The following is a 25,589-nucleotide window of genomic DNA, read 5'->3' as shown; positions in this document are numbered from 1 at the left end:
TTCAACTTTGTTATTGTTAGAGTTCAAACACTTATATGCTTTCGTCTTAGTGAAATAATCATAGAATATGCCTTCATCACTTTTTGTGTCAAGTTTTCCATTTCTATTGTCTTTACATATATAACATTTTCTTCAAAAAAACTTTAAAATCTTCACATGAGGTGCATGTCTATACCATAGCTCATAATGTGTAAGGTTTGTACCTTGCTTGACTTGTATTATGTTCAAGGTATAAATAACTCCACTTATACATTTTAAATGGATCATATGTTTAATTAAAAAATAGTAGAGCCATCATTACAGAGTATTCATTAACAAATAGAATAAAGTAGTTGTCACCATAGTAGCTTTGTACACAAATTGGTAAACAAAGGTTAGTGTGAACCAATTCTAAAATAACATCATAAGTTTAGGTCTTTCTCTTGAAACTAGACTTAGTTATTTTTCCTCGTTGACATTATTTATACATCACATTACTAGGTTTCTTTAGTTTTGGTATCCCTCTTACTTTCTTCATCTCAGTACTACATACTAAATTGTCAAAGTTCACATAACATGGCCTCTTATGTCATAACCATATATCGTAACATTTTACAAAAAAAATAATTGTTGTCAGATACATCTAGATAGAAAATATTACCTTTGGTTTGGTCTCCACTTCCAATAAATTCTCCTATACCATTATAGATTATAGCCTTCTTCTTCTTAAATTCAACATTGTAGCCTAAATTGTTCAAGTGTTCCACACTCAATAAATTGTAGTTAAGTCCTTCAACCCAATAAGCATTTTCACATATGATCTTATCAATTTATTTCATTAGTCATTTACCTTTCACAAAGCATGTTGCATCATTACCAAACTTAACACTACCTCCTTTATAATGATCTACGTTTTAAAATTTGCTTTCCAATGATGAGATGTTAACAACCACTATCAACTATCCATCTCTCACCTTTACTCACATATGAAATAACTGTAGTTTTCTCATCGTCATCAAAATCATTTGTAATAAAAACATTAAAAATGTCTTCATCATTACTATTAGATTTTCTATCACTTTCTTCTTCAATAATGTAACAAGACTTCTTATCTTTGCCTTTGTAATCATTGTATCCTTCATCATCTTTACTATCTCTTCTTCCTTTAAACTTTTTGTCTTTCCTTTCATCCTTCTCATTCATACCAGGACACCTTGTGGCAATATGAAAAAATTTATTGCATGAATAATAGATTATATGAAGTTTACCTTTGTACTTTCCTCTACCTCTTAGAAGTCTCCTAACCATTAATGCTTCAATATCATCAATATTATCATCAAAATATTCACTCTCACTAGTCTCATACTTTCCTTTACTTATCTTGGACTTATACAAACCAATTGTGACTTTAAAGAATATTCAATAGCTAGGTTATTAAAATTACCAAAAATTGACAATTCAAAAGTAGTGAGTCTACCAACTAGACTATCCAAGATTAGGTCATTACCAAGAGTAAATTTTAGTTCTTGTATTGCAAGAACTTGAATAGAATAAATAGGAAGTAAGATTCTCAATACCTTATTGATCATAGTCTCATCACTAATCTTTCTAGTAGCTCCTCTAATAGCATTCAAAACTTCTTTGATTCTTCCAACATATTGGGTAATGTTCGCACCTTCTACAATCTTCATGTCATGAAAATTTCCTCTCAAGATTTTTGGTTTGGCTCTAAGTACTTTCTTATCCCCTCCATGGATCTTTTCTAACTTGTCACACATCTTCTTTTTAGAATCACCTTTCTTTATGCCATCAAACTTTGAGTAGCTTCTAGGGAATATGCAATCTCCAACATTGCATGATTTTTCTTTTGTTTCTTCTTTATATTAAGTGTCATAATAGGTGTAGGTACAACCAAATACTCATTCTCCAAATAGAATACTATTGAATCTATGATTCTACAAATGTACAATTTCATCAAACTTTGTAATGAAGGAAAGATTTTTGAGTTCATCTTGGGTATCTCTATTTTTTACATCTTGATCTTTAGCTTTAAGTCCCTTCAAACAGTTATTTCTACAAGAACAAAATCTTTGATACCAATTATTACAATGATTTATAATAACTAAGACAAGGGTGTGAATCAATTATCCTTAGGTCCAAATGTACCAATTAAACTGTAGACACTTCAACCAATTCTGATCCAAACATTAAGTAGCTCAGTCTCTACAGTAATTTTCTAGTAACATAAAACTTGCAGTCTATTGTCCCAATAATAAAAAACTTGCAATATGTAAAACATTAATATTAAAATGTCTCAAATAACATCCACACAAGTATGATATTAAGATTTAATGTGGAAACCCAATCTGGGAAAAACCACCAACAACATGTCACTAATAGTTTCGCTCTTCTAAAGTGATCTCTATGAGGATCCAACCATATTAAAAGTTACAATACAAAATTTTATGTTGAATCCTATTAAAAGATTTAATCACCATGTTAGGAGTGCCCTTGTTAGAGGACTTTACAACACTCCATTAGAATGACACCTTGATTAAAGGATTTACAAATGATTGTTAGCTCAACCTTCATTAAAAGATTTTAAATTGATAGAATGGTTAAAAAATAATAGCAAATTGATTTAAATAAATACAACTCACTTTACAAATATAGATCACATTGTAGTTTATATTCTAATCCACTAACTATCCTCCATTATCATCTTTTTCTTTGATCTTCTTACCAACCTTTCGAGCAATCAAATGTGACCTCATCTTTTCATCTTCTTCACATCCTTCTACTCAAGTTTTTCATTCAATAAAGTAGCAACACCAAACCGTTTCTATTTTATCTCTTATACCTCCTTAAATAGGTAGCTAGATATTTTTCCACTTAAGCATTCTCATAAATCTGAGGGTTACATTAGATTCATCGTATCCTTCCATTTTTTTGTTTCCTCTTTCCTCTTCTAGAAACTTATCCGAACTTCTCTTTGAATTCATGCATAGAAAGACTAAAACATGGTCTCCCTTGAATTAAATGTTCCACCTCATCAGTTATTATCTTCAACATGCTATCCATGTTTCAAGATTTCAACTATGTTGGATTCAAAATGAAATTCCTTCACAAACTATCAAATGTTGACACTTGGCCAACACTATGTTTCTCAACCTTGATCGTCACTATATTGACTTGCTTGGCTGCACTATTTTCACTCAGTCTATTTACTAGTGTTCCATCCAAATTTTCTATTAGTCTATCTTTTACTAGCACTCAAGAAACACCAAATTTGATCAGTTTCTACTGCTTAATTGGTAGGCACCAGCATTGCTTGGCTTCAACTATAAGTTCCTTAAATATTCTGCATTGAATCCTAGTTAAGCCTAATTATTTATTCTTAATTGATCATCTCTTCTAGGCTTTAACATAACTCTCTTCCCCACTTAGTGTTATGATTAAACAACACATTATCTTTCCAAAGTCTAACTTATCCAGTGCCCATTTTAATTCCACATAAATCAACCTTTCCACTAGATCATCTTATTAGGTAGAAAGTGTCTCACTAATAAGGTTTGACATGAATGACAATAGAACAACTTTTTCAATGGTAGTTCCAATATTTTATTCCCTAGAAGAGGACTAATGATTTTGTGCATGTGGAAAATTTATTTTTCAAGGAAGTGGTGAGACCACATAGTCTACCATGGCACATAGTTTCATATTGAGACAACAAGTTTATTTAGTATTTCTAGCCCACATTGTGGAATAAGTTTTAAGAAAACTTAAAGTTTATATTATCACATCATCCACTAAATGATAGATAGAAAAAGGTGGTGAATAGGAGTTTTGAGAATTTGTTTAGATGTTTAGTTGGAGATAATCCAATAGGATGAGATTTGATTTTACTATAGGTAGACTTTAAATATAAGAATTTTGTCAACATGGGCACAAGTAAATCACCATTCTAGATTCTATATGAAATTAGTCACATAAATGATTTTGATTCTAGTAAGTTGGACAAAGAGGAGATAACTAGAGCTAAAGCTAGGAATTTTGCAAAGTACTTAAGGAACATCCATAACGAGGAAAGGAAGCACATTACCAAGATGAATACACATTACAAGGATAAGGAAAATGAGAAAAGGAATCATAAGAAATTTTAGGTTAGGTTAGACCTTGTACCTCCTTACATAGGTAGTTTTGATCATTTTCTACTTGAACATCATTGTATATATTAGGGTTAGGTCAAATTCATTAAATCTTTCCAACATTTCATTTGTTCTTTTCTCTTCTAGAAACTTCTCTAAACTTCTTGAATCCTTGCATAGAAATTCACAAACATATTTTCCCTTTATTAAAATGTTCCACATCATCCATCCTTATCTTCACCAAGCTTTATATTTTCCAAGAAATCAACTTTGGTGGCTAGAAATTATAATTTCTCATAAATTTTGAAAATGTTGTACCTCAACCAACACTGTGTTCATAGCCTCAATCATCATTGGATTACTCAATTGCTACTAACTTTCTATTTGGCACATATACTAATACTTGGTTAATAATAATGCTTGCTCAACACTAGCATCACTCGACACAAACTTCAAGTTCCTTAATAATCTACTTTGTTTCTTGGTCAAGCCTATGAATTTGGTCAATATTTGATCTCTTCTTCAAGGCTTTTGTACAACTATATTCTTCACTTGTAACATGATTAGAGAATCACTTTGTCTTTTCAAAGTCTAACTAATCGAGTTTTCATTATAGTTTTCTCTCATAACATAACCTTTCCTCTAGTTACTTTTTTTGTGATCAACATCTCAAATCATCTTCATCAATAATCTAGATATGAGACTTAAGTCAGATAGAAAGATCTCTCACTAATAAGATTTGACATTAATAAAAACATAAAAATTGTTCCAATTGTATTTTCTAATGGCTCAACACCAACTACCTAGATTGGTTGGCATATTTTTGTTGTAACTCAACATTTAGTAGCTATTTCTTCTCCTGAACAACTTTCTTCTAAGGTTTGGGTAAGGTGTTATACTCACTTTCATCAATGTATATATATCTTTTGTAATCTTCAAGTTCCTTTTTATGTTCAACTTCATTATTTTCTTCATATTCATAAACCTTCACATTTGCACATTCCACAACTTTGCTAGTGTTAGAATTCAAACACTTATATGCTTTCCTCTTAGTGAAATAATCCAAGAATATGCCTACATCACTTTTTTCATCAAGTTTTTCATTTCTATATCTCTTAACATACATAACATTTTCCTCATAAAAACTTTAAAATACTGCACATGAGGTGCATGTCTATACCATGGATCATCATGTGTAAGATTTGTACCTTGCTTGACTTGAATTATGTTCAAGGTATAAATAGCTCCACTTACAGCTTCTCTCTATCACTTAAGTGTAACATTATTCCCCATCATCAATGTCCTAGCACAATCCATAATTGATCTATACTTCCTTTCAGCTATTCCATTCTATGGAGAGGTCCTAAGTGCAAACATCCATCTTTTGATTCCTCAATCATTGAAAAATGTAATGAATTGTCCAAATATTAATTCACCTCTTCTATCAGATCTTAAACACTTCAATATTTTAATTTTTTCTCTCTCAACTCTAGCCAAATAGCACTTGAACATTTGAAATGAATCATATTTTTAATTAAGAAACATCATAGTCATCATTATAGAGTATTCATTAACAAATAGAATAAAGTAGTTGTCACCATAGTAGCTATGTACACCAATTGATGTACAAAGGTTAATAAAAAACAATTCTAAACTAACATCATAAGTATAGGTCTTTCTCTTGAAACTAGACTTAGTTATTTTTCCTTGTTGACATTGTTTACACATCACATTATCAGGTTTCTTTATTTTTGGTATCCCTCTTACTTTCTTCATCTTACTAATCCATACTAAATTGTCAAAGTTCACATGAAATGGCCTCTTATGTCATAACCATATATCTTCCCATTGTGGAAAAAAACAAGTATCATTAGATATATCTACATAGAAAAAATTACCATTGGTTTGGTCTCCACTTTAAAACAATTATCCTATACCAATATAGACTATAGTCTTCTTCTTCTTAAGTTCAACTTTGTAGCCTTAATTGTTCAAGTGTTCCACACTCAAAAAATTGTAGTTAAGTCCTTCAACTGAATAAGAATTTTCACATCTGATCTTATAAATTAATTTTATTGGTCATTTACCTTGCAAAAAGCATAGTTTATAATTACCAAGCTTAACAATACTTCCTTTATGATGATCTAGGTTGATAATTAGGAGATAATTTCCACAACAAGTCAAATTGTAATATTGCTATCAGGATTTAACTGTGTGATTTTGAGTCAGAGTCATTGACCCATGTTTCATGAGTAGTGATTCAACATGAATCCATGTCTCATGAGAATAAATGGGACAATTAGAACTCTTTGGATCTAGGTCATGCTCATAGGGGTAAAGCACTGGGACTTCCTGGGAGGTCACCCATCTCAATACTACTCCAGCCTGAGCGTTCTTAACTACGGAGTTTTCTCCATGGTTAAAACCAAAGCTTGCAACCCCATTTACAAAACCTTCACCAAGTGTTGTGACTTATGAACCATTAATTAGAAATCCCCTTAAGATCATCAATTCATAAGTAGGAGATAATTTCCACAACAAGTCAAATTGTGATATTGCTATCATGATTTAACTGTGATTTTGAGTTAGACTCATTGACCCATGTTTCATGAGCAGTGATTCAACATGAATCCATCTCTCATGAGAATAAATAGGACACTTAGCACTCATTGGATCAAGGTGATGTAATGAGTGCTAAGTTTCCCATTTATTCTCATTAGAGATGGCTTCATGGTGAATCATTGCTCATGAAACATGGGTCAATGAGTCTGACTCAAAATCACACAGTTAAATCTTGATAGCAATATCACAATGATCTAGGTTTATATAATTACTTTCCATTCATGTGATGTGAACAACCCCTATCAACTATCCATCTCTCACCTTTACACACATATGAAATGAGTGTAGTTTTCTCATCTTCATCAAAATCATCTTTAATAGCAACACAAACAATGTCTTCATCATTAGTATTAGATTTTGTATCACTTTCCTCTTCAATAATGTAACAAGACTTCTTATATTTTCATTTGTAATCGTTGTATCCTTCATTTTATTTTCTATCTCTTCTTCCTTTGAACTTGTTGTCTTTCCTTTCATGCTTGTCATTCTTATTAGGATACCTTCTAGCAATATGACCAACTTTAATGCATGAAAAACAGATTATATGAAGTTTACCTTTGTACTTTCCTCTACCTCTTGGAAGTCTCCTAACCATTAATGCTTCAAGATCATCAAGATCATCATCAAAATATTCACTCTCACTAGTCTCATACTTTCCTTTCTTTCCATTAGGCTTATAAAAACCAATTATGACTTGAAAGAATATTCAATAGAAGTGATATTAAAATTATCAAAATTTGACAACTCAAAGTAGTCAGTCTACCAACTAGACTATCCAAGGTTAGGTCATCATCAAGAGTACATCTTAGTTCTTGTATTGTAGAAAATTGAATAGAATAAATAGGAAGTAAGGTTCTAAATACCTTATTGATCATAGTCTCATCACTAATGTTTCCATTAGCTCCTCTGATAGCATTCACAACTTCTTTGATTCTTCTAAAAAATTGGGTAATGTTGTCACCTTCTACCATCTTCATGTAATCAAAATTTTCTCTCAAGATTTCTAATTTGGATCTATGTACATTCTTATCCCCTCCATGGATATTTTCTAACATGTCACACATCTTCTTTTCATAATCACCTTTCCTTGTTCCATCAAACTCTAAGTAGCTTAGGGAATATTCAATCTCCAACACTACATGATTTTTCTCATATTTCTTCTTTATATTATGTCTTTTCATGGGTGTAGGTATAGCCACATACTCATTCTCATAATAGAATACTATTGAATCTATGATTCAAAAAATGTACAATTTCATCAAACTTTGCCATGCAGGAAAGTTATTTGTGTTCATCTTGGGTATCTCTTTTTTTTTACATCTTGATCTTTAGCTTTAAGTCCCTTCAGGCACTTCTTTATACAAGAACAAACTCTCTGATACCAATTGTTAGAATAATTTATAATAACTGAGATAGGGGTATGAATCAATTATCCTTAGGTCTAGATGTACCAATTAAACTTTAGATGCTTCAACCAAATCAAATCTAAACATTGAGTAGCTCAGTCTCTATAGAAATATTTTAGTAACATAAAATTTGTAGTCTACTATCCCAATAATAATAAAATTGTAGTATGTAAAACATTAATAGTAAAATGTCTCAAATAACATCCACACAAGTATGACATTGAGATTTAATGCAGAAACCCAATTTTGGAAAAATGACCAACAACATATCACTAATAGTTTCACTCTTCTAAAGTGATCTCTATGAGAATCCAAACCTATTAAAGGTTATAATACACATTTTTATGTTTGAGCTTGTTAAAGGATTTAATCACCATGTTAGGAGTGGCCTTGTTAGAGGACTTTACAACACTCCATTAGAATGTCATCTTGATTAAAGGATTTACAAATTATTGTTAGGTCAACCTTCATTAAAGGATTTCAAATTTATATAATGGTTAGAATGTAATAGAAAATTGATTTGAATAAATACAACTCATTTTACAAATACAAATCACAAAGTATTTTATATTATGTTCCACTAACTATCCTCCATTATCATCTTTGTCTCTAATTTTCTTACCAACCTTTCGAGCAATCAAATGTCACTTTATGTTTTCATCTTCTTCACATCCTTCTATTCAAGTTTGGAATTAAATAGAGTAGTAGCACCAAACCTCTTCTATTTTAGCCCTTATACCTCCTTAAATAGGTAGCTAGATCTTTTACCACTTAAACATCGTCATAAATCCCAAGGTTAGGTTAAATTCATCATATCCTTCCATTTTTTTGTTTCCTCTTTCCTCTTCTAGAAACTTGTCCAAACTTCTCTTTGAATCCATTCACAGAAACACTCAAACATAGTTTCCCTTAAATTAAATGTTTCATCTCATCGATTCTTGTCTTCAACATGCTTTCCATATTCCAAGAATTCAACTATGTTGGATTCAGAATGAAATTCCTTCACAAACTATCAAATGTTAACACTTGGCCAACACTATGTCCTCAACCTTGAACATCACTATAATGACTTTCTTGGCTTACACTATTTTCACTTAGTCCATTTACTAGTGTTCAGTCCAAACTTTCTATTAGTCTATCTTTTACTAGCACTCAAGCAATGCTGAATTTGATCAACTTCTACTATTTACTCAGTAGGCACTAGCATTTCTTGGCTTCAACTATAAGTTCCTTAAATATTCTACATTGAAACTTGGTTAACCATAATTATTTTTTCTTAATTGATCATCTCTTCTAGGCTTTAACATAACTCTCTTCCCCACTTAGTGTTGTGATTAAACAACACATTATCTTTCCAATGTCTAACTAATCAAGTGCCCATTGTAATTCCACATAACTCAACCTTTCCACTAGATCCTCTTTTCAAGTAGAAAGTCTCTCACCAATAAGGTTTGACATGAATGAAAAAATAAAAATTGTTCCAATGGTAATTCCAATATTTTATTCCCTAGAAGAAGACTAATGATGTTGTGCATGTGGAAAAATTATTTTTCAATGAAGTGGTGAGACTGCATGGTTTACCATAGAGTATAGTTTCATATTGAGACAAAAAATTTATTTAGTATTTCTAGTGCACATTGTGGAATAAGTCAAAGAGAAACTTAAAGTTTAGATTATCACATCATCTACTGGCTAGTCTGGGGAATTTGTTGAGATGTTTAATTGGAGATAATCCAATAGGATGAGATTTGATTTTACCATAGTTAGACTTTGAATATAAGAACTTTGTCAAAATGGGCACTAATAAATCACCATTCTAGATTGTATATGAAAGTAGTCTCGTAAATGATTTTGAATCTAGTGAGTTGGACAAAAAGGAGATAAGTAGAGCTACAACTAAGGATTTTGCAAAGTACTTGAAGAACATCCATGAGGAGGCAAGGAAGCACATTAACAAGATTAATACACATTAGAAAGATAAGAAAAATGACAGAAGGAGGCATAAGCAATTTTAGGTTGGGCATGAAGTCCTGATTCACTTGAGGAACAAGCAATTTTAAGTAGCTATATATTATAAGTTTAAAATGAAGAAGTTTGGACCATGTAGGATATTGAAGAAGCATGATTTTGTAAATCCCTATGAATTGGAATTTCCAATGAACTGAATATTTCATGATTATTTAAAATCTCGAACATGACATGGTTTCATGAAGGGGGTGTAAAAGATGAGGTCATAGATCACTATGGATTATTTCTACAACTACTTCAGCTACAAAGGAGATTAAATGTATACCAAATAGTCATATTAATTAAAATACAAGAAATGGGACATATGAATAATATCAGTTCAAATGGAAAGGATGGCCTATAGAAGATTCATCATTGTTTACAAGGAAAGAGGTTAATAGTCTTGGCATTCCTCTGAACACTAGACGCATGACAAGGTCGCTATGCAGATTTCCTTCCACTATCTAGATATAGAAATCCAGAGGAAGAAGATATATATATGAATTCCACTATGTATATTTCCTTCCTTGATGGATAAGAAAATGCTAGATCTTGAAGAAGAAATGATCATAATACATTTTTGAATATTGAGAAGAACTTGATAATTGCATTTAAAACTTGATAAATTCCATAATTATGCTTTCTTGTTGTCCTTAGGTGTAAGAATGTTTATATTTGTGCACATGGATGTTAAAATAAAGTGTCCAAGCTTCCTTATATACAAGTTTTCATCATAAAAAATAATGCAAGCTAGGAGGGTAACTACATTTTACAATTTATAAATCCAAGGCAAAACTAACCATAATAGTATAATATGTTAAGGTACAAATAAAGCTAGTTGACATATACCAAGATTACCCTAATGAGAGATAATCTTGGGGTCTCAAAAAATTGCAAAAAAATAATTAGGAAACAAGGGAAAAAATGGGAGAAAGGGTCACTTGAGCATAAATGTATCCATGGACCATAAAATCACTAAAGGGTGGAAGCTAAAAGGTTTGATAAGATGGGTGCTTCCATTTTAAGATAGTATAACTACATACTTCTTCTCTATGATAAGTATGGTTCTTATCCAATTCTTATAAGGAAACATTGTAATATTCTTCCTCATTCTCTACATTACCATTCCTTAAAATTTGATATTTAAGTGTGGATACTTTGTCATAACTTTTTGAGATGATATATTTTCTGTTTGAGGAGATACATGACTCTTTCAATTGTCTGTTATGTAATTTTCTAGGATATTCTATATTCTCATCTTCAATAATGTATGGTTGTATTATGCTAACATTACACATCAACATGGAGACCTCTAAGTAGAGTTTAAATACATCATCCATGTTTATTTTTCTTCCAACATATTATTATGATGTTTGGGGAGACTATTTTCATATTTCTTTGGTCATGTTTCTTCCTAAGGAGGATAATGTTGTTTGTTGATTGTGGATCATATTCTACATCTAGTTTTGAGAATCTAATGTTGAATTAACATTATAGAGAAATACATCATCTATTCTATTTTTAGTTTTTGCAATATCTTATTTGGGTGATGGGTATTAAAACATTTTAGATCACATGCAAATATTATATTTTAAGGAGTGGCTTGTTCCCACTAGGTTTTACCTCTTTATGCTTTCCTCTCCTTAGGCTTTAGTCTCCATAATTATACATAAGGGTGGGTGTTAGTGGAAAATTTTTATTTTATTTTTTTACTTCCAAATTTTATTCTTATAAGTAAAAACTTTTCATTTTATTACAATTTTGATTCTTGGAAAAATTGTTGCCATTATTAATGGAGTGACTTAAAAAAAACTTATAAAATTTGTCAATTTTATTCTTACTCTAAACATTTCACTTTTCATCTGCATATTTATTTCTTGCTTTTCTACCTAGATCTATATTGTGAATATTTAGTTTAAAAATTATAATAGGCTCACTTTAATTGAATAGACATGCGATATTATCCCACTCAATGTTGTTGAGGATCAATCAATGTTTAACCTTTGTTATCATTGTAGTGCTAGAGTATCTCTATGCTAGATCAATTTGGTTTGACGAGCATGTTGGAAAGTGCCTTAGACACCTTCACAACTCTTCTCAACATAATTTTGTTGTAAAAAATATCTCGCTATCATATTTGGCAATCAAAACTAAAAAGTGAACCGCACATTCTAGTAAAAAAAAACCCAAAAGAGTGCAAATTTTTCTTCAAGATTTCTTGAAATGGGCTCGCAAAAAAAATGCAAGAACTTGAGTAACCACATAGGTGGACCAAATCTTGACCCCAACCTACAAAGAATTAAACCCAAACAATATATATATTTATGGTGAACCAATGATACGACATTTATCATTTCAATCAATCAATTATAACAAATAAATAGAATTCAAAGGAAACATATTAAATTCTTTGAAGACATTGCCCCCACCATACAATAAATGATATGGAAATGTATAGACAAATGTGGTTTCTTAGTTTACATCAATACAAACAAATTAATAGGTCAAATGTTTAAATTGAATGGAAAAATAAAATCATTGAATTCTTTGAAGACATGGCACCCACCACATTGAAAAAGTTAGGGAAATCTAAAGACTTTTTTGTTCTTATTTTACATTTATATAAAGAAAATCCAAAATTAATATGCTAGATTATTAAATTGAGAAATAATTTCTATTGAAATATTTCAACACATTTCCCCCACCATATTACAAATATTATGAAAATGTATAGACTAATGTGTTTCCTTAGTTTACATCAATACAAAAAAATGAATAGGCCAAATTCTTAAATTTAGTGGGAATTTTTTTTTCTTAAATTCTTTGAAGACATGACTCCCATCACATCAAAAACAAAATTGAAATCTATAGACTTTTCTTGCAGTTTACATCCATCTAAAGAAAATAAAAAAGTAATACCTAAGATTCTTAAATTCAATGAAGACATTGCCCCCGCCATATACTAATTTATATTTCTTAGTTTGCATCCATATGAACAATATAAAAAATTAATACACTAGATTCATAAAATTTGGTGAAATTTCTAATGAATTCTTTAAAGACATGACTTGACCATATTAAAAAAAGTTAGACATGGGCACACCATATTGAAAGAGTTTTGTTTTCTCTTAGATCCATACAAATAAAACACTGAATAACATGGACTATTATTCTAGAAATTATAGAGTTTTTTTGGAAATTGAAGATTGGGAATTGTCATTTCTAGGTTATATTAAAGATGATATGTTGGCAACCATTATTTTCTATGATCACCCACACATATGTAGAGGGATAAAAAGAATCATTGGGCATGGAATTCTCTTTCCTTAAAGAAAAAGAATTATCTACCCTTCTCAAAATTTATCAATTTTTTTGTCTAATGTTTTTGACCTGCTACAATCTTCATTCCATCTAGAGTTGATAGTGAGTAGGTTTGTTAAGCCTATTTTTCTGCAAGGTGGGAAGCTTGTAAAAGATTGCCTAAAATATGATCTTTGGTATGGAACCACTCTCATAGTAGGTTTATTTCATCACCATTCTCTTCTCAACAATCATGGTGTTTATTTGGTTTTCAAGAACATTAAAAAGACTCTTGAGAGGCAATCATTTTGACTGGTTAAAGCTAAATTACAACAGTATGGTGCTCACTTATCAAGAGAATATGTGAATAGTGTGCATCAAGTGGTTTTTTCGATTTTGGATCTTTTGGAACATGACATTTCTTAGCCACCCATATCCTTGCAAGCTTTGGCCCCTCTATTTCCCACTCTTGATCTTACTCTTAAGCTTGGATATTCTAATCTTTTAGTAGGCTTTATGGAGGAATAAGGTGTTTTATTATGCTATGAATTTTTCCTTCATAGTTTTGTCTTTTTTGACTTGCATAGGTTTCTGAGTGTTTTTCTTCCAGCTTTTGGATTTGGTCATTGATGAAGGACAAGAGCTTCGTTTATAGTGGGCTTCTCTACTTTTTTGAATTTATGACTTCTACTTTTCTCTCTTCTATTAATTGTAAAATGGTGGAAATTATCTTGGGATTCTATTACCCAGATTAAAAATCCTACATTTATGAGATTTTTTTTTCTGGATGGGGTTATGAATGGATTTTTTCTTCCTAGTTGTTTTCTCTGGGAGCTCCTTATGTTAGAATAAGTGTATTTGTTAAAAAATGGATATCTGTGTGTATATATACATATATATATACATTATATATATACATACATATATACATATATATACACTTATATATACATATAGATACACACACACACACACACACACACACACACACACACACACACACACACACACACACACACACACACATTTCAAGTGGTCCTGTCACCTTTAAAAAAAACACCCATTAACATGCTATATTCTTAAATTGGAGGAATTATGTGATGAAATGGCCCCAAGATATGGAAATGTATAGAAATTTTTTTGTTTGTTTAAATCTATATGAACAAAAGGCCAAATTTATACACTAAGCTTATTTAAATTGATACATATAAAGAATCAAATTGTACTCTAACTTTTTAAATTTATTTTTAAAAATCTATTGAATTCATTGAAGACTAATTTTTAACAAATTGAAAATGTACGCAATGGTAGTTTTAATCAATACTTGAAGTTCTCAAGTTAGTTAAAAATAATCTATTGAATTATTTGAAAACGTGACTTTTTACATATTGGAAAAGACTAATTGTATTCTTCTTTCTTTTAGTGCAAAAGAGTTTAAATTAATATTGTAAGTTCTTAAATCAAGTTAAAAAAAAAATTCATTGAATTCATTGAGGACAATATTTTTTATATATTGGAAAAGTTATGAAAATATATTAGACTAATAGTTTTAAATTAATATTCTAAGTTCCTAAATCTATGAAGAAAAATCTATTAAATGTTTTAAAAACATGACTTCACAAATATTGAAAAAGCTATGCAAATGTATAAAGTAATTCTTCCAAAATTTATCTATATGATCAAAAGACTAAATTAATAGACTAAATTTAAATTTTTTATTTTAAAAGTTAAAATTTATAAATGTAGAATTAATCTATTCAGTTCCCTTTCCATAGAGATAAACAAAAACCAAGTTAGATAATCTTATTCCTTACAAATACTTCTATAGTCTCCCATGATACGTCCCTCAATAAAGCTAATGAAGAGATGTAACCAATCTTACAATGGAAATATACTGACTAACCTGTTCTCTTTTATTTCTATTCACACAACCAAAATCCAAAATATAGAGCAAAAATCTTACCTCCTCTCTTCTACAAATACCTTTTTAATCACAAAGCTTTCTCAAATGCATAGCATATCTTGGGGTTTCAGATAGGAAAGGTATAATTATCTCTCCATTTGAGAAGAAAATCAAAATGATTGTCAAGCTGCTTGGCCTTGCCTACACTGTCGACAACAAAAGGGTTCTTGCATGTTTCATAGAGAAAGATATTCAGTTCAAAATTGTTCCTGTTGATATAATTAAAGGGGAGCATAAGAAACCAAAGTTCCCGACCTTACAAGTAGGGATCGTTTCTTATAATATATTTTTCTTCTTTTGTTGGTTTTGTAATAGTCCAATTTATACAGTTATAAGGTTAAGCTTATTGATTTGAGTTTTTCTTTATATGATGTGTGATGCAACCATTTAAAAAAGTTCTAGTAGTCCAGGATGGAAGTCTCACACCCTTTGGTAATGATTTTGATTGTGTACTTATTTATGAGTATTTCATTTTATTCTCATTTAGCTAGCATGCAGTATGTATTAAAAAATTAAAACTATAAAGAAACATGGTGACAGTAGATAACAAAATTATTTCATTAATCTGACTGTACACCAACAACCAATTACATAACCTCTATAAATAGAGGACTTCCAGCTATTTAGAGCTTACATGTGGATCATCTAATGTGACAGCACTAACACTTCACTTAAAAACCTTTCCATGTGTTTGGATACAAATTCAATTGTACATACATGTGGTGGAGTTAACTACAGTCCTACAAAACTGATGGCTAGAGAATAGGGAGCAGCAGTCAACTGTTAAACAGAATAGTAGATTTGGTGCAACAAACTAGTGACTTATTCCAACATCCTCCCTTAATTTCTACCACTAAAGACTCTTTCAGTGGGAGAAATTACAATAAGAAATTTAAATATGATAGGTCTTGGCATTAAGCCTTTTGAGGTACCCATTTACAACATAGAAATTTTTAGTTTCCCCTATCACTATCACTATGAAAAAATCCATGTTTCTTGTTAAGTGGTTTTAGCTTACCACAAACTCTTTGGAAAAAAAATGCTTTAAGATCTTTCACCCAAATAAGTGGTTTTGGTTTACCACAAACCCTTCAAGACTTTTAATTTTTTCACCTAAATAAGTGGTTTTGGCTTACCACAAACCGTTCAATAGATTTACTTAATTAAGTGGTTTTAGATTACCACAAACCCTTCAAACTTCACAAAACCATTGATCCAATGATAGGTAAATCAACTCTAAACTTTTCTCTAGCATACTAATATTGAGTCCATATGAAAAATAATCCATCTACCAAGTCACATGGGTACCCAGCCGCTGTGCTCGCTAGTTCTCTAGGAATATTTTTCAGATACATGGTTCATCAATATAGTAAAAACTTTTGAAGTGTCAGGTACAACCGATAGTACACCTCTGGCTACAACTATCACTATTGTGATCTTCGTATTGCAAAAATTGACTTTAATGATTAGCCTTTCTTTTAATTTGACAACAACATATCTTCTCTACCTTTTGGTTTACCACAAACCCTTCAAGACTTTTAGTTTTTTCACCTAAATAAGTGGTTTTGGCTTACCACAAACCGTTCAATAGATTTACTTAAATAAGTGGTTTTGGATTACCACAAACCCTTCAAACTTCACAAAACCATTGATCCAATGATAGGTAAATCAACTCTAAACTTTTCTCTAGCATACTAATATTGAGTCCATATGAAAAATAATCCATCTACCAAGTCACATGGGTACCCAGCCACTGTGCTCGCTAGTTCTCTAGGAATATTTTTCAGATACATGGTTCATCAATATAGTAAAAACTTTTGAAGTGTCAGGTAAAACCGATAGTACACCTCTGGCTACAACTATCACTATTGTGATCTTCATATTGCAAACATTGACTTTAATGATTAGCCTTTCTTTTAATTTGACAACAACATATCTTCTCTAGCTTGCTCCAACTTGCATTTCCACAACTCCTTTTCTCAATCAGTTTGATGAATAAAAGTTGCTTCTCTCTTAAGTGTTTATTTCTATTTTTTCCATTGCCAAGTATTTGTGCTTATTTCAGATCTTAGTAAATCTTAGATCTCTTATTTTTATCATGGTATCAGAGCCTAGCTTAGCCAAGTTCAGCTGGAGATTCATTTAGAAGTTCAGCTAGAAATATTGCTAGAGGGTTTTGTTGAAGGAAAATATATTGCTAGAAATGGTTTGTTTGCAGGGCTGATTTTTTTTTGGAGTGATATTTGGTTGCAGGGCGGTTATGCTGCTGGAATATTGCTAGATTTGTTTGAAGGCTATTTTTTTGCTAACATGGGTTCTTCAAATGAAGTTTTTCCTATCTTTGATGGAAGTGGTTTTGCAGATTGGAAGATTGCAATCAAGAATGCTCTAAGAGAGAAGGCTTTATGGAGGTTAGTAAATAAAGAAATTGGGGAACCTCACCAATAATGAAGATTTTTTTTTGGAGTGATATTTGGTTGCAGGGCTGTTATGCTGCTGGAATATTGCTAGATTTGTTTGAAGGCTATTTTTTTGCTAACATGGGTTCTTCAAATGAAGTTTTGCCTATCTTTGATGGAAGTGGTTTTGCAGATTGGGAGATTGCAATCAAGAATGCTCTAAGAGAGAAGGCTTTATGGAGGTTAGTAAATAAAGAAATTGCAACAAACTAGGCTCTGATACCATATTAAAAAATTAAAACTATAGAGAAACATGGTGACAGCAGATAACAAAATTATTTCATTAATCTGACTGCACACCAACAACCAATTACATAACCTCTATAAATAGAGGACTTCCAGCTATTTAGAGCTTACATGTGGATCATCTAATGTGACAGCACTAACATTTCACTTAACAAGCTTGTCATGTGTTTGGAGACAAATTCAATTGTGCATACATGTGGTGGAGTTAACTACAATCCTACAAAACTGATGGCTAGAGAATAGGGAGCAGCAGTCAACTGTTAAACAGAATAGCAGATTTGGTGCAACAAACTAGTGACTTATTCCAACAGTATGCTTTGATTCAAAACTTATGTTGGTAGCTCAAATAATTGCTTTCTTGTGATTAATCTACTTCTATATGTTCAAAATTTTCTGGGTAGTGCATCTACCATTGATATGGTATTTAAAAACATATAAATCAAATTTGGTTTGTGTAGATCTGAGTTTATATGAATTGGGTATGTGTAGAATCAAGGGCTATCATAAGGTACTATGCTGGGAAATATGCAGGACAGGGGACTCCTTTGTTGGGGAAAACCCTAGAGGAGAGAGCATTGATTGAACAATGGCTTGAAGTTGAAGGACAATACTATAGTCCTCATGCTATTGCATTAGTCTATCAGATAATATTTGCCCCAAGGATTAATGTGCCTCAGGATAAGCTATCGATTGAGAGCAGTGCTCAAAAGTTGGGGGAAGTGTTGGATGTGTATGAAGAGAGGCTGTTAAAGAGAAAATACTTGGCAGGAGATTTTTTCAGCCTTGCTGATCTGTCTCATCTTCCATTCACTGACTATATAGTTAATGCTACTGATAAGGGATATCTGATCAGGGATAGAAAACATGTGAATGCGTGGTGGGAAGATATTTCCTCTAGGCCTGTATGGAAGAAGGTTTTGGCCATGTGAAATAATGAATCATGTGGCTTAGGTTTCAAAGTTTCACTGTGTGTTTTGCAAAATAGTGAAACCCTCATCTACACTGTAGATGATGGAATGTTGCTGCCTTTCATGTTTGAATGTTTTACTCTGTTTTGAAAATTAATAAGATCCTCGTCTAAAATGATGTCTCTTGTGTTTCAAATTTTGTTTTAATAACATAATATCCTTTTTTGAATTGCTTGTGTCTTTTAACTCTGAACCTACGGCATTTTGATTGTAATGTTTAATTTGTATTTACGTTAAGTTCTCTCATCAAAAATAAAATTAATCAAGATAGAAAAATGAGTTTCTCTTCCAATTTATTTCTTCTTAACAATTGTTTCTCTTTTCTGTGGAATTTTGATTATAACACATGGCTATACTTAATTTTTATTCATGTTAACTATTCTTTTTAAAACTGAAATTAATGAAGATGAAAAAAAATTAGTTTTTCATCATTTTTTTCCACTTCAACAATTGTTTGTCAAGTTTATCTAGCACGATTGGACCATTATTTAGTAATCAATTAGCAATTAACTTCTTCAATGATTCTTATATTGAGAGCATTTAACTAGATTGTATGGATATCTTAAATATCCATTACACCTACTTCATGTGGAGAGCATCATAGTTAAAGACTTGTGATATGATTTAAGTTCTATTTGTTCATGTTTAAAGTCCGCTTTCTCTGTTATCTATCTAAAGATTCATTATATATTATTGCTACAAATATATAGCAAATCTGAAACTGAAAAGAATACATTACATTTGCAAATTTTACCACTGTTTTAGTTTTGAAACTTTTTTTGAACTATTAGATAGTAGCCAATAAAGATGGGCTGATCCCAGTTATCTACCTTATGCCATCTTTAAATTTCAAAAAATAAATATGTCCATAGCATAATTGATGATACTATCATTCTTAATCTAATATACATAACAGACTGCTTAATCTAATATGTATAACAGACTGTAAAATAGATCGGCAGCTCCTAAACAAAATGTCGTGACAACTATAATTTTAGATTTTTTTATTAAAATGATATACCCAAATACCCAAGTACCTGGTTCGTGTGGCTTTATACTATTTAATGGTATTTGAAGAAATTGTAAAAATAGTGCATGGACAGTGTACATGCAATCTTAGTTGTATCAGATTTGATGAACAGGCTTACAAATCTAGATTATTTTAACTTCAATGACGATCTTTTAAGATTCTAATATTGAACTTTCGTAAAAAAAAACATTAATAGATAGTTGGTAAAAGAAGCCTTTCAATAAATGAAGAAGAAAATGGAAGAACAAGTAGTATTGACATTCAGTGTTTGTGTAACTCAGAGAAATTGTATTCAATAATTGGTAAGGATGATGACATGAAGTATAAAAATATATCCACCAAGATTTAAATCCAACAATTGTTAAAGGATCATGACATGAAGTATAAAAATATATCCACCAAATTTTAAATCCAATAAGTGCATTTGACTTAAATTAAACCTACCATATACTTGAAAAGATCTACATTAGAAAATAAAATAATTTCAAAAAATCAATGTGACCGGGATGATAGAAGATTGTTGAGTTTGTAAAGAGATTTTAGAACCGTGAAAGATGCAACCCTAATCGGAAACATTTTCTATGATTCATTTATCAACACTTCCCATTTTAGCAAAGGATATGATTGCGGAAGTCAGCAATTTAAGTTTCTCCCTCGCTTTAAGGCTATCAATGTATCAGACTTTCCCTGCGCTCCGACATAAAATTTCTCGCAAGCATTCTGCCCAAAGAGATATTTAGAGTAACTATGTAATCTACAATTTAACATTTACAGTTAAAATACTTTTCACAATACATGAATTCATTTTGATGAATGAAGGGAATATAGGGTAAATAATTTGATCTAAATAATAAGAAAATTTATGGCTTAGAATCTGTATACCAACTTGTTATTTTTACATCTTATTGTACTTATATCGTAGGCTAGTACTATTGCATTTAAACCAATCACATAATAGGTTTTGTATTATAAGAGCCCTTTTTTTCAAGGTTCTCCATATTACAATTTTTTTTTTTTTTTTGCTTAAATTCGTATCAAATGGATAGTTACGTGGCACTTTTAAATTATATCTTAATTTATAATTAATCTTTTACATAATTGTCAATAGATTATATTTGAATTTAATATAAAATTTTCCTAAATTTAATAAATTAAAATAGTTTTATATAAATATAGATATAAATATCATTCTTTTATATGTAAATAATGGTAATTAATTACGGAGCCATTCCCCTGCATCATGCCATGCATAGCCCATCATACATGTATGCTATATTGTTAGTCTTTTGTCTTTCACAGTGAGTCTTAATTGAAAATTCTTATGGATATTAATTAGGATTAAAATTTAATATTTTAAAATCAAACAAATATTTAAAATTACTTTACCTTTCTACTGTCAATATAATACAATATTTATCCTTCAAGTTAATTTTGAAGACTTTTTCACACTATGAAATACTTTATTCATTATACTTTATTTTTTTCATGAGTAGACCTTTTCTATTAATTTAAAACTTTAAAGATACATATTCACAAAAAAGAGGCTGAAGATCAACTATTTATCAAAAAACATATATAAACAGAAATAAATAAATTTCCAAAGGAGGGGCTTTGTCATTAGAACTCAAAAAATCCTTGGGGTTACTGGTTTGCTCAAGAGGAGCCCAACCATCAGTAGCAACAACATATTTATCTTTGTCTTTATCTTCCTTGGCCCTCAGAGGAGAAATGGCTAAATCCAACTAGGGGAATGCCCACTTGGAGTCAAGGTGAGCAAATGACCAACCTGCATCAACGATAGTAGGGGGAACCATCAAGAAGCAACTCAAGCCTAACCTTTAAAGAGATGAGGCCAAGTGGTGATGGTCACAAAAGCCACCACTGGGAGAGTGGCAATGAGGCTATGACCTGGAGGTCTATGAGTAACAAGTAGAACTACTATGGCCTCTCTAGTGACCACAAAGAGGAGTACATTCATCGAATAAAGCATCTACAGGCACTCACACAACCACACAAGGGGTATTTCCCTAGTGAGCTAGTAGCTCCTGCAGGTGAGCCACTTCTAGCTTGACTTTGTTAGTTTGTACTTGTATCTGCACCATGACATTATTACATAGATGTGCTTTAGAGTACATTGCAACATAGATATCAAGAAAGTTACGAGAGAATAAAAAAACATTTTGATCTTTCTAGATTGTGAACAATATCTCCATTCTAAAAGCATATCTCTAAAAGGGAGCCTAGGAGCATCACCTAGAACCACCATATGCCAAGTGAAGGCCTCTTGATGAAAAACCATAAAGAAGTCAAAAATACAGAGCCAATAATTCTAAGTTTTTTTGAAAAACCAAAATATATGCAAAAATCTTTCAGTTTGGCCACAAAAAGGGAATCTAGGATTAGGAACTCCCAAATGTTGGAGCCAAGGATCCAAAGACAAGCCCTGAAAGAGGAGACACCGAATCAAGTGATAAATCTTTCGCTCAATGATAGTACACTAGATAGTGGCAAATCTAAGACTCCAAGCCTTATGTGAAGAATGTAAATGCCAATGCTGATTGAGGGTATTAACCATCATAAGATGGGGCACCAGCCACCAATACCCTAGCCTAGGCTTATAATTTCTAGTCAATTGAGTGGTAGGGTACCAATTCCAATATTTCTACCAAGGGTAGGATGAGTGAATTCCAAGCTTGTGTAACAAAATGGGAGGAACCATAAAAAATAGAAGATCAATAGTTTGTCAATCTGGATAGATAACTCAAAATTGCACCTACAAATCCTCCCATGAGAGAAGGCTCATTGTAGCCCTAGAGAATAAATCTTTGGGTATTTTTATACCCTTGCAAAATAAATGCAAAGTACTAGCTCCTTGAATCTTGGCTAAAGGCACCCCTTGAGTGGCAAATCAAGGTGACTACCAAAGGTTTTTTTGATTCATCGAGAGCCCATCTCTGAATCCATTACTTACCTAGAAAAGTGAAGGTTTAATGGCTTGCTAGGATCCCCAAATGCTCTTAGCAATAAAAGTGCCCTAAATTTGAATAGGTTTAGAAGTCACAAGAATGGTTTGAAAACTAATCCCCTTCCAAGCTGGATAATTAACCAAAAATCCTAAAGAAATGCAGTGAAATAACAATAATTTTCAAGCCTCATCTCAAGTCAGACCCTATATGACCCATTTGGCATAGAGGGTTATCCCCTTCTTGTGGGTGGAAAACAAGCCAAGATCACTAGAATCCTTGGGTAAGCAATAGAAGTCCCAGGCCACTCTATGAAAGCCATGTTGCATAGCATTAAACGCCTAGAGAAAGTTCCTGAGAAGATGTTCAAGCTTAAGGTACAAGGTTTTGGAGGGAGCCCAACAAGAATAATAATAGACATGACTAGCAACAAGCACTTTGGAGCATATTTGAAACTTTCTCGCAAGTGACAGGGACTTAGTGATCCAATATTCCACCTTCTTCTCAATTTGAGCAAGCACAACATTTCACAACCCCACAGAAGATGCTTAAAAAGAAAAGGGAATGCGCAAAAATTTAAATATTTCACCATGTTGTACCCATTTCCATCCATAATACTGTAACCAGTTAGGGCCTAGCAAAAAATATTATCGGTAGCAAAGGGTTTTGTGCTATTGGATAGTGAACCCTAGAGCAAGACAAAAAGTATCTAAACATTGTAAAGCATTGGCAATATTCTCCTTATCCTCAATCAATGTGAGGAAAGAATCATTTATGAAATGGCCATTAAAAAACTGAGTGGTCAACTCTAGTAAAGAAATACCATGCACCAGACCTTGTGAGATAGTATTGGCTAGCACATAACCAAAGCCCTCAGCTGCCAAAACATAGAAAGAACGTGCAAGAGGAAAACCTTGGTAGATAGATCTAAAGAGCCCAAAAGCTTTATACTGATGACCATTAATTATGATGCAAGAAGAGGCATCCCCAAATAGCATATGCACCGATTGACAAAATACTAGGCCAAAACCCAGAGCTTGAAGCATATCAATATTCTCCAGGCTTTTATGTGTCATTATACTTAATTTTTATATATAATATTTTTTCCTTTTATTTAATTTAATTTGTAAAACCAAAAGAGAATATATTTAATTTATTTATTTGAATTGATTTATTATTTATTTTTAAGTTATTTTAATCAAATTAAAAAATATATTTTATTTGAATTCATTTAGTGTTCTTTAAATCTTTCAATTGAAAAAAATTAATATACAAACTTTTCTTATGAAATACTTTATAAGTACAAATTGATACAACTTTCTCTAGATAATAGTATTAAAATTTTATTTATTTGAAAAGGGAAATTATATCTACCTTAAAGAAAAATTATTGTATAAGAGTAAAAAAATTTTATTTTTTTTGTTTATGATTCCATAATTCTATACTAGTTAAAATCAATAAATTTGATTAATGTTATTGTTGCAATTTAGTTGATTATAAATTACTAAAATTTTAATATTTCATTACAGTTAAAATAATAAAATAGATTAAATAATTTAATGTAACATTTACATGATTATAAAAATTGTTACTATGATGAAAATGATAGAAATTGAAAACTACCTATAACTTTATCAAAATATAAAAATAACTACATATATCTTAGGAAAATGCAAACTCTATTGTCAACTTTAAATATTCAAACTTGCCCATTATACTCAAACTTAATATTTAATATGTTTCTTTGAAATACATTTTAAAAATGAGACCAAAGAAAGATTATATAAAAATAATAATATAATCTATTTTTAAAATCAACAAATTTGACTAATGTTATTGTTGTATTTTTTTATAATTCATTGCATTAAGATAATAAGTTAAATTAAATAATTTAATCTAACATGTACATGATTAAGAAAATGATAGAAATTGAAAACTCGCCAATAACTTTATTAAAATATAAAAATAACTAACATATACTGTAGGAAACTCTAAACTCTATTTGGAATTTAATTTTCCATACATAATTAATTTCTTTACTCTATTTCAAACTTAACATAAATTCAAATACATTTTAAAAATGATTGATTAATTAATTAATTTTAAAATGATATTTTAATTAATTATTTTTTAAATGAGACTAAACAAAGATTATATAAGAAAAATAATATAATTTATTTTTTTAAATCAATAATTTTATATGAAATTTTAAGGAAAAATAAAACAAGACCATAATTTAACTAAAGAAAAATTAAAATAAAAAAAGTTAAATTAAGTGGAACAAAAATATTGTAGTGGATTAATATAATGAATAAACCATTTTGTTTAAGAATTTGTAAAATTTTCAATTTGAATCAAATGATTTAAAATAACTTAAAAATCATAAAAAATTAAATAATAACTTAATTCAAAAGTTTAATTTAAATATATTTTTAAATAGTTTTTAATTTTTTTTTAGATATAATCAATAAACCATTTCATAATATGAAAAAAATTTG

General features: G+C 30.7%; 1 pseudogene; it reads left to right on the top strand.

The window, feature by feature from the left end:
• The first annotated feature begins 15,540 nt into the window (after positions 1-15,540).
• LOC149579740 (glutathione S-transferase F9-like) lies at positions 15,541-19,166 on the top strand (annotated as a pseudogene).
• The last annotated feature ends 6,423 nt before the right edge of the window (positions 19,167-25,589 follow it).

Source organism: Cupressus sempervirens, chromosome 1 (assembly GCF_028749045.1).
Source record: "Cupressus sempervirens isolate cs-2001-9-10 chromosome 1, ASM2874904v1, whole genome shotgun sequence".
Classification (NCBI taxonomy): domain Eukaryota; kingdom Viridiplantae; phylum Streptophyta; class Pinopsida; order Cupressales; family Cupressaceae; genus Cupressus; species Cupressus sempervirens.
Note: the sequence above shows the minus strand (reverse complement) of the source record. Positions and strands in the feature narration are given on the sequence as shown.